We start from the raw sequence: 11818 nt of genomic DNA on the forward strand, positions 1-11818 counted from the left end.
AATTACATTCGCCTTGTGGCAAAGAGACTCTGTGTGTGCTCAAAAGCCTCAAGACTTCTAAATGACAGAAGTGTCACTCCACATCATGTGTGAACAAGACATTACAGCCAGGGTGTACATGTGTGTAATGTAGATACCTTTTTTGTTCAAATGACAGGGATTAAGCTCGATCACTTCAATCATAATGTCATTATGCCAAGCACTGAAATAACACACACACGAAAAATGAGACAAAGCAAAGGATTAAACAAATAAAAGAGAATTATTATTCGTTCTGCCTTAATCAGTCTCCTTGAGCTAACGTACACAAGAACTGCATACAGAGCGGTTAACCCCAACCTTGCTTTGTCAATGATCGCCTCCTTTAGGTACACACACACAGCTATTCAGTTTGGCATGATAACTAACAATAGGAGGCTTTAGTGAAAGGTAATTGAGGAGAACAACAACTTCTGAACTTAACTCTCTCCCATTCAAGGCCCTCATTGTGTTGAAATCAATGACATGTTTGTTTTAGCACCTTGCTCTCTCTCACCAGGCCCATGGCTTCTATTCAGGCACCCTCCCACCAAAATCCTCCCAAAGAACTTTGAAAAGGAATGCAAACACATTTTCAAAGAGCTTGTTTGAAGATCTTAACTCTCTCTTCCTCCTTTTTTGACTTTCCAAAAGATGTCACCCTGGTTGGACTGCCACAAATGCAATGCGTTAAAAAACTGTGTGACTTATAAAGTTAATATTTTTAATAGTCTACATGGAGAATGCTTTATATATTTGTAATATTAGGACAGACAGCTGACAAATGCTTTATTAAATGTCTGTTTCATTCACAGGTGAACAGCTGCTTTGTTATGGACAGAGAGAGAGAGCACGAGAGAGAGAGAGAGAGAGAGAGAGAGAGAGAGAGAGAGAGAGAGAGAGAGAGAGAGAAAGAGAAAGAGAGAGAGAGTAGGGGCGATATGTAGTCCAGTCCATTTCCTGTGTGACAATTTCATTATTTTAAACAAAACCCAGCTGCTAGACATAAAGCATGGTTAGATCTTTGGGCTGTTCATGGAATTAAACTGATGTCTCTCTGTGGGCTCTTTAAGATGATGTCATTTAAATACTTTGTAGGGTTTTTTTTTTTTTCTAATGTTGACTGATTGTTGATGTTAATGGTGTTATGAAATTCCATTGTTTAACAGCCAGTAAAGCATATGGATGTAACAACTAAGCTGATCTTGATTTAGCAGGCACTCTCTGTGTGCTAGCAAAGGTATTTAACTAACTATAAAGTGGAAATAAAATTAAGCAAAGGTCAGCCAAAGAAGCACTGTTAGGTCCTTGCCCAAAAAGCTTAAACCTTGTTTTCCCAGATTCCGGAATAACAATGAATAACTTACTGATTCAAGCTAACAACAAGACCATGATAACTCAAGTGACCAATCTATACCCTATCCATGGTGAACAAAAAAACATCTCTGAAGGCAAATGATGCCAAACCTTGAAGCAGATGTTCTACAACAGCTGAAAACCACTTCAGAATCCAGACATACTGAACTGAAATACGGGGCTTCAGTGGGCACAGGCTCACTTAAATAAGGCAGTTAAAAGCTGGAAATGACTAAGCAATATTTTTCCAATCTGCAACTGTTCAGTATTGTTAAGCCAGTGAGTATTTTTTTCATATGTTTATCTGCTCTGCTACAATATTTTTCCCAAGTACTCAGTTTGCTGGAATACTTTTCCGGACTACCGCCTGCCAGTTGACGACCCCCGCTGCAGAATAATTATGCTATCTTCTAGCTTAATCTATCTTTTTGGAGTTTACAAATGCACCTGGTGAACTACAAGTACTTGCTTTTGACAACTGAACTTAGCTAAAAAACCTTAACAGAAGCAAACTAAGCTACAAATTTGACTGCATATTTTATGACCAGGTAGTTGTGGTCATCCAACACATTGGCAAATTCCAAACATGTCACCTATGTTTAATGTGCAATGAAAATAGCCTTTTGCTACACAGTTCAAAATTAGCATCTATTGCTGCAATCGAGCACACAGGGACCTCAAGTTGACAAATTCAAGCCATCTGAGACAGAGTTGGGAGAGAAAGAAAGAGAAAGAGGCATTCTCTACGTCTGATAAAATGAATGTCTTCATATTCCAGGTGCACTGAGCTTTCTGGAGAGAGCTGTTTGGCTCATCATGCAGGATTACTTACAGCAACCAACAACCCATCATGCTGAGTAATTACAGCCCAAGCTGTCGGCCAAACAAATGGCTCTGACAGAACACTGAAAGGTCACGCAGTGAAATCCCAGAGAATTCATTGAGCTATTTCTCTTTCTTGTATTCACGTCTGGTGCGATCGTTCAGATACACCACTGGTGAGGCAAAGTGCTCTCTTATGGCACATAGTGGGGTTAATGATACCTACATATGCAGGATAGAAAGAGAAAAAATCCCACCAAGTCTCCAGGATGGGAGGTCAAACATCAACAGTACCACTATATTTAAACATTTACAAAAGCAGATAGACGTGTCTAATATAATTCTTACACCAGGAGTTCTTAAACTTTATGTAGCTCTTTAATTATAAATAAATTAAACAGTTCAGCCCAGCTTTATTTCAAGAAAACTATTTAAATTAGTACCAGAGTTTTATATATTTCGGGTTTATAAGAAAGCTTGTTTTATCTTTATACAGTTAAAATGAATAAAAAAAGAGAAATTGTCTCAGAAAACTTGCCACATGCAACGTGCAACTTTAAAATGGCCTGAACTATTAGTGTTCAAAAACATTTCCCTTTGGAAGTGTGAATGAGGCCTGAGATTTACATTACTTAACCGCCATATTTTTAAATCTGATGATAGGAGTTGTTCTTTAATATTTCTATGAAGTTTAAAGTGACCAAATGCTCTTGGGAAAACCTTAAACCTACTAAAATAATGTGGCCTCCTGCACCAATGACAATTAAATTTAGGCCTATCACAGCTCTTAATATAATTACAGTGAAGACCACAGAGTAACATGGACCCCTTGATAGTGTAATAAAAAGATTTACATTCGCACAAGCCCGCTGCAGTGAACTCTGAGGCAGTTGAGTCTGTTGTGTGGAGTCAATGGGAAGCCTGGGGGTGTTTGTGGCTTCCCCCTGTGAGAGAATGCAGCAGGGGGAGGCATGTGAACCTGTGGATAACGGAGACGGGGGGAGGTTGAGGTGAGAGAGCGGTCCTATGGCTTGGATCACACCCCCTGCTGGTAAGTGCAATATCCTGTGGGTGATCTCTGTGGGTTTGGTCAATCTTAAACAGATGTTAGGATTACAACCCCAGCTGAACCTCTGGAGAAGAGTCTCTGATGGGAGGATCTGTCCTGTCTTTCCGAATCAGTCTCTAGAATTATTATCGCTCCAATGTGCCAAGCAGAGCCATTTCACAGGGTTACATAGCTGAGGCGGTTTTCCAAAAACATGCACATTGCTCTTGCCTCGGGCTATGGCCTTCAGAGTGAACCCTTGGGGACAACTTCCTATTCCTTCAACTGCTGGGACTCTGCAATGTTTTCTTCATTTTTCTTTTACGTCACTACCTTTGATCCATTGGCCAAATGGTGTTGTTAAGAGACACTTGTAGTTTAACAGCCTGGTTGTGCAGTAAATGTCCTCTTCTGCTGCTGTTTGAGGCCAAGCAAATGCCTCACCACACACTGGACTACAGTTTTAAGAGTTTGCCAACAAGTCCATTGTGCAGACATCCAGACGGCTAAAATTAAGAGATGGCATATAGTATAACTAGTAAAGTAGATATGATATTGTAACAAACTCACTCTCATTGCCATGTGATTCGGTCTTCTTTCCTGTCATTTTATGAGATTTATGAGACCACAGCTTTGTATACTGGGTTCTCCTCCCTGGTCTTGTTCTGAAGTCAGCTGTATGAGGTTAAAACAGGCTCAAAATTTCCAGGGCATTGCTCTGCACAAACAATTTTGTAGCTCCTGCACCACAAAACCAAGCTGGTTAAAAAAAACTTTCTATATCCTGATGCTGAAATCCTCCCTGTACACTCCTGGGACCATAAATTTATTGGAGCAAAATGTCAGTATGATTTATCCAGCCACCTGCTTCAGTCTTGACCTTACCTTAAACATAGCATGCATAACTGTATCATGGGTACCCAGCTGAATTGAGTTAAAAACCACAAGGCCAGACGGGACAAAACAAAGGCTCGAGAGAGCTGTGTATAGGCTACTCTATTACCACCTAAAATTTCAAAGGTTGGAAAAGATGAAGGATGCCAACACAGCTGCCTGAGTGCAATCCCTATCTGTGAGAGGCAAAGCAAGATCTCTCAGCTGGGCCCTGACCCCAAACACTGATTGTATGAGCATGTTGGTTGCTAACAGCTAACACATGGAGCTTTTTTTTTGCTCAAGGCATCTCATGTAAGCCCCGTCTTCCCGGCAGGCTGTTTTAGGACTCTGTGGCTTGGCTGCATTTCACTTTCTTTCATTTTCCTCTCAAAAGAGAAACTCTTTAGTTCGTCATTTGAGTCTAATGAAGAACATGCCTTGAGAAGGCCTGCACCATAGCTCTTTTATTTAGACAAATAAGTAATCCAGGGTTGTTCCACCACAATGAAGATTTCTCTTCAGTTGCAATAACCAACTGCTATTATGTAAAACTGCGAATCTTGCATTACCATGTCCCGATTTGTTATACATGCTCGAAGCAGCTGATCTTTGTCCTTCATTTGGATTTATTTTTTCCAGAAATTGTTTGCCTTATATGTGTATTGTTCTGTAGTGAGATTTTGATAATGTATTGGCAGACCCACAGTAAGGTGCTGTCAAAAGTTCTTAAAGAAACCGAAGAGCATCATTTGATTGCACCATTCCGCTAGGAATTAATTAAGTCATGAATCAAAGGCCGCCAAGAGGCGCTATGGATACCCGTCACATTTCATAGTGAGCCGAGTTTCGTGTGCCCCTGGTGGCATGCAGACCTTTGATTTCAAGGCGTCTCACGGTGTGTGACGTCCTTTCATAAGACATTTACTGGAATTAGATGGTGCTTGATGTTTGATTGTTTCTGCTTGATGAGGATTTCTTGTGCCATATTTGATGTGGGACTGATCACTTTAATCTGACTAAATTAGTTTATGAATTAACTGAATCTGAGTTAATTGCACACCCAAAAACTGCAGCAGAACAGTAAAGCCTGTAAACAATGTGAGGTGAACCCCAAACTCTAGGGTTAATTCTAGCATGGATAAAAGAAAGAATTTGATCCAAACCTGCAACAAAACTAGCTTTGAAATATCAGCACTTCAAAGCTTTTGGTGCAACATTGAAATGTAGACGGATATAAGAAAGTCACATGATAACAATACTAGCCACATGGCCTAATGTTAAGAATGGCAATGACTGTTGGTTATTAAGGAAATTAAATCTGTGCAAATTTCTACCATCATCTATGTTCACATAGTTTACAGTAAAGACCTATATATTTTTTGGGGGTTGTCTAAAATATACATTTTATCTTTATTATCTTTATTATTATATTTCATTTAAATTCCAGATTTAAGTAAGTTTTTCTGGCAAATTGTTTGACTTATATGAAAGTAGTGCACAAGGTTTCAGCACTGCTATCACAAGTTTGTAAAAGTAAGCTTTCTTACAAATCCATAAATGTAATGGACTATGTGTTTATAATACAGACAAAATGCATCAAAACCATCTTTTTAAAGTAACAATTGCAAGTTATAAATACATTTACCAGTGTAATATGCAACAAGATGCAACTAAAGTTTCTCTTTAGTTTTTCCAAATAACTGGAAAAATAGAGTTAAATGTAAAATTATATATTATACATATTTTATATTAAAAATCTATTTTATATATATATATATATATATATATATATATATATATATATATATATATATATATATATATATATATATATATATATATATTAGAGTGTAACACTAATGGCTATTGCTAGCACTATGGATTCTTGAGCATTTTATGTCCAGCTTCAAGAATTTCTCTTTAAAGGAGAAAATCCTGACAATTCCTCATATTGAGAGAATGAATGAATGAAGAATGCAAGCAATGAATACATTTGTTAAAGTATGCTGAAAAACGTACAACAGTTGAGTAGATCATATCTTAAGTAAATGAAATATTAAATGTAAATCACACGCACACACACACACACACACACACACACACACACACACACACACACGTACACATACATATTTATTTTTATTTAATGCCACTTTAATTGGTTACTCAATTTAATCAATATATAAAAAAGTGTAAAGCATTAATTTTATTTATTCTATTATATTTAATTTATAAATTATTATTAAAAATTATTTTATATATTATTTATCCATGTAGTATTTTATTTAAAACATTTTTGAAAATCTAAACTGTTGATGTTTACAAATGATAATAATAATAAACTGTCTTAATAAAAAATGCCAAGCAATTTTATGTTTTGAATTTCTTAACTTCTCAGTTCATTAGGCAACTCTGCTTAGTTCATATAAAATGCTTACTTATAAACTTGCAGCCAACATTTCTATTTGTAATGTATTGCCCTGCCCCTGAATTACTTAATGCAACCCTTCAAAGTCTTGCAGCATTCCATCCTAATTCGTAATAAAGAATTTTTTTTGCTTTAATAGTTGTCTTTAATAAGTGCCTACGTGTCATTTCTTGTCTAAGCTCAATGAGGAATATCTCCTCAACGGCCACATTCCTTCATGCAAAAATTCACCTTGACACATGCACAACTTGTGGCGCCCTCGTCTTCCATGTTATCCCGCGTCCCATATGGAGTTTATCTATGTCTCTTTGATGAGCATTCCCATGTGGTCGGGAGCTTGAGCTGCTGGCAAGAGGGAACGGTTTACTGCGCTCTTCATCAGAGCAAGTCAAAGCAAGCGAGGGTGAGTAAGAGACTGAGCGAGAGAGAGAGAGAGAGAGAGAGAGAGAGAGAGAGAGAGAGAGAGAGAGAGAGAGAGAGAGAAAGAGAGAGTGAAAGAGAATGTGATGCTGGCCACAAAAATTGCCTGAGGACAAATCACCCCTGACTGGTGGAGAGATTTCTCAGAGCAGACAAGAAACAAAAATATTAGTGTTCCGCTGGTCTGGGTTTATGGAGGCAATTACACATGTTTGCCCTTTGGAGAGACTGAAAAAATACTTAGCATGGGAGATCATACAGCCTGGTAATAAAACCCCTAACTAACAAACAAAAACAAACTTTCCTATTAGCAACAAAATAATAATAATAATAATAATAATAATAATAATAATAATAATAATAATAATAATAATATTATTATTAATGCCATTTCAATAAAATCAGTCAATGATAAATCCAAGATCATTCCTCCATGTTTTAACTGAAGTAGATAATGAACCCAATATGGCAACAAGAAACAATGGAACCTGAGAAGTTTCTCAACCCATTTATCCAGAATCAACCCGGTATAACATAACATAGATTTTCAGGGGTCACTGCCTCCATTGAGACACCACAATGGAGCGACTTCTCCAGGGGTCAACTCCCCTCGGATTCCTCCATATAGCCAAGAAGAAGTGACTTCATATACTTCAATGAGAAAGCCCATTGTGCTCTGTAGTCTTGGGGAAAAAAGAAAGGGAAAAAAGAGAAAGAGATGGTCCCCTGCTGACCTGGGCTCCAAGCTCAATCAGTCATAGAAATGTGGAGCTACTACCTAGACTGAGAAAAAAGTCGACTAGTCTAAGAGGAGACAGAATGGCGGCATAGAGAAAGGTTAAGATTAAAAAGAGCTTCAGGTTTCAAAATCAAAAGTTTGGTTGGAATATTTGACCTATCATAAATGTCATTTCAAAATCAACTAAACAAAAATTTTGATTTGATTGAAAAAGCAGCAGAACAAAAACTTTGCAACTTTGTAAAGTGTTTATTTTGCTATACTATTTGGAATAGAAGTAAAAGGTAAGTAATAGAACCACAGTTCTTGTTTAGGTCTGCTAAGGTGGTGATTTTGACACCAAACTGGGTCAGGTGTTGATTTTTTTTAAGCTACTTCAAAAATAGTATGTGGTCTCTAAAATTTTGTTTTGAAAAAAAAAAAACAAAAAAAAACAAAAAAAAAAACATCTAATCAATTTTCACAAGCATATTCCAAGAGAAAGTGTAAGTGCAGACAGTGCGTTTTATGATTACATTGTATAGGTAGGCAAGCTATGTCACCACATCCTGGGAGTGTTTTCAAGGTGGAATAGCAATAATAGACCATTCATTCTTTGCATTTCTTCTAATCTAACCTACAGTCATATTTGTCTTAATACATGGGGAAAGACGCTAAACTTTATTTGAATGTGTACATTGGTTCCACATGATTGAATTATGTTGCTTACCACACATTTTGCTTTTGTACAACAAAAATTATTCAATCATGTATGTTTTCAAGCCATGACTAAAACTGAACTCAATGATTTGACCTGAGCTCAGGACAGAATCCAGCTTGTTGCCATTTAGGAACACACATTATAATGGTGCGATCTCCTATCACACGCATTGAATGTATTTGTACAGTTACAGTTCCTGTTACACAAATGTCCTTGCAAAACATCCAGAAACGTAAAACTCTAATTAAAAATGGTTTTAATAAGAATTTAATATATTTTTTTTTAATCTGCTGATTACGTATTCTTTTTTTCCATGATAACAAGGAAACATACAGAAATGACTGTGAGGGGAAAAGAGGGGGGCTTATAGAGTGGCTAATGGATGTACCAGGCAATGATCAAAAACACCCGTATTGCAGATACTTCAAATCAGAAATGCGTGTGCACCACTGTGACCTCATTTTCCTCAAGAGAAACACAAGATAAATATGTCTTCTTATTTTGGCACCCAGAGAACAGGTTTGGGCTGAAGATTTTGTTTAGACCTTTAGAAACCCTAGTCTTATAAAATGTTTTCCAAATATTCAAATTCATGTCATAATATATTTAAAAAATGAAACATAAATCTCACAGTCTCATAGTTTTTATTTTGTGATCATTTATAGCGGTTCAGCAGACAGTGTTCATCAATCTCATCTAATGTGTAAAATAATAATAACAACAATAACAATTTAAAGCATATATATATATATATATATATATATATATATATATATATATATATATATATATATATATGTGTGTGTGTGTGTGTGTGTGTGTGTGTGTGTGTGTGTGTGTGTGTGTGTGTGCATACAGCAGAATTAAAACTGGGTCTACAATAACAAAAGAATAAAAGAAAAATATGTCAAACACTTTGAACAAAAATCCATTTTGGCCTGAGTACCGCATGTCGGTGCGGATCCATGTGAAAATGGCGCCGGAGGGATCGCGGGAGCGCGATGAAAGGGGGCGTGGTCATCCCGCGGTCCGCTGCGGCCGGTGAGCGCGAGCTCGACTGGACTGAATGAGCTGAATGGGATCCCAGCGCTCTTTCACATCCTTTCAAAACCTCTTCAGCGTGACTGCTGGGACTCTTCATGGCGCACAATAGCAAATGCACTAAAACTTTTTTTTGCTTCTTTTTCTTATGCTAATGCATTTGACCGGGTCCTCACATGAAAAAAAAAATCCCACTCCCACCGACTGTTTTTTCGCCTCTTCCTCCAGGATTTAAATGGGCCAATTAGAGTTTTTTGCCTTGTTCTCCCTGATTGTCAGCTAAATTTCTAAGCACACAGGCCCTTTGATTCTCTCCCCATGAATTGCAGTGTTTTTCTTCTTCTTCTTTTTCTTCTTCTTCTTCTTCTTCTTCTTCTTCTTCTTCTTCTTCTTCTTTTTCTTCTTCTTCTTCATATTCATTTCATTCCCTTTTTCTCAACCCTATATATAATAATCACACCAAAGCCACATGCATGGATTATACCATAACAAACAAGACATGACACCAATGGCTGATATTTATTTTAAAGCTTTCAGAATAAAGCTAATAAACAGCACAGAAAAAGCTGGTCCGCTTTGGAGAGCAAACACGGGGCCTTTCAACTAACAGCATGAGCTTTTCAGAAACCCTTGAGCTAATGATAGCTCGACTTAACAAGACTCAATTTCACTGTTTGTGGTGTTGAATATGCAAAGTTTGGTCTTGAATTATATTTCCAAACAGATATTGTGTTTTTGCATTATATTTTAAATCTATGCATGATCAAATAAAAAAGCAAAGACAAACAAAATATGTTTTTTTAAAGAAGTAGGCAATCCACATTTAGGTAGTAGCCCAAACTTTTATCCCAAAAACTCAAAACTCAGTCCTCACTTATGGCAGAGTGTATGGTTTGAATTTTCTGAATCTGAGCTCTAAAGGCACTGGCGCCTCTCCACCTTTCCGATCAGATTTTTTTTTGTCCCGTATGGATCAAGTTTCAGACAAAAAGATGTTTGAAATTCCAGCACGAAAGCCGGTTAAAAGTGCAAACAAGAGGTTAAAGGCAGCTCTGATCTCATTTACTTTATCTTTTTATTGTAGCATGAAGCATGTAATGCACTTTAAAGGCAGGTTTATTTATGGTTTTTTATCAGGATAGATAGCAACAATGTAAACAAGTGTGCAACCTCTTCGGGCTTTTAAATCTGTATATTTATGTTATCAAAACACTCAAAGTACTTTGAACTGCATATATGCATTGTCTTATATGCAACATTTATACATGCACAGTTATTTTACTTTATTCGCATCTATTAGACTGTTCTGAATAAGTGAATGTGAGTGAATAAGAGTGAATAAGTAAATGTGAGTGAATAAGAGTGAATGTGAGTGAATAAGAGTGAATAAGTAAATGTGAGTGAATAAGAGTGAATGTGAGTGAATAAGAGTGAATAAGTAAATGTGAGTGAATAAGAGTAAATGTGAGTGAATAAGAGTGAATAAGAGTGAATGTGAGTAAATGTGAGTGAATGTGTGTGAATGTGAGTTCAAATGTGATTGAATGTGCACGAGTTCCAACATTTCCATATATTTTTATAATACATATATATCCTACCTTTTTATGTGTTAATAGCTTTCCTGATTCACGTGTCCAAAAGCTGTGTCTTCTTTTTGTTCACGCCAAACTTTTTCGCTGCAGAAAGTAGAAACTCGTCCTTCGCGGCGCGACCCGAACCGCCATCCGAGCGCAGCGCAAAACTTTGCCCAAACTCTCAGCGATCCTTCGGAGCAACTTCACCCGAGAGTTTGCGCGTCTTCGATTCACTTATGTTCAGCGCAGGAAATTTTGCTTTCGAAGCCTTTCCGAAAAAAATAAACCATCGCTCTCGCAAAACGGAAAGAAACTGAAACACACGGAGATTCGGGACGGTGTGTGTGTGTGTGTGTGTGTGTGTGAGAGTGGGTTGATCTCTCCGGGCTGATCTGTGTTCAGTCCGATCTCCTTCTCTCCCCTCTGGGCTCTCTCTCTCTCTCTCTCTCTCTCTCTCTCTTCGGTTTTTTTGGTGAGTTTAACCATTTGCTGTTCCAGATGGGCCGGGCTAGTGGAGTGGAAAGAGCGCGCGCACAGACACACACACACACACACACACACGTTTGCGGGCACACTGTGTGTGTGTGTGTGTGTGTGTGTGTGTGTGTGAATGAGAAAAGTTCGGAGTACTGTGCTGCGTAAAAAGATCAAAGAACGCTGAAATCAGGACAAAAAGTTACAATCATTCCACGTGAACTTTTTCTTGGAATTCAGCAGGAAACAGCATTAATGCATCAGCAATGATTTGGCTGATATGCGCATAGAAGTATCATTGGGTACATCTGAAAAGAGTTTT

The 11818-nt window shown here is 37.5% G+C and overlaps 1 protein-coding gene across 1 annotated transcript in view; it reads right to left on the reverse strand.

Moving 5' to 3' along the window:
* Positions 1-11446, reverse strand: part of gli2b (GLI family zinc finger 2b) — a 73862-nt gene extending 62416 nt beyond the window's left edge. Inside the window, exon 1 of the mRNA XM_046857512.1 lies at positions 11047-11446. The gene's annotated coding sequence lies outside the window, so the exon portion shown is untranslated. The remainder of the gene's footprint in view (positions 1-11046) is intronic.
* Positions 11447-11818: the final 372 nt, after the last annotated feature.

This window comes from Silurus meridionalis, chromosome 9, assembly GCF_014805685.1.
Source record: "Silurus meridionalis isolate SWU-2019-XX chromosome 9, ASM1480568v1, whole genome shotgun sequence".
Lineage (NCBI taxonomy): Eukaryota > Metazoa > Chordata > Actinopteri > Siluriformes > Siluridae > Silurus > Silurus meridionalis.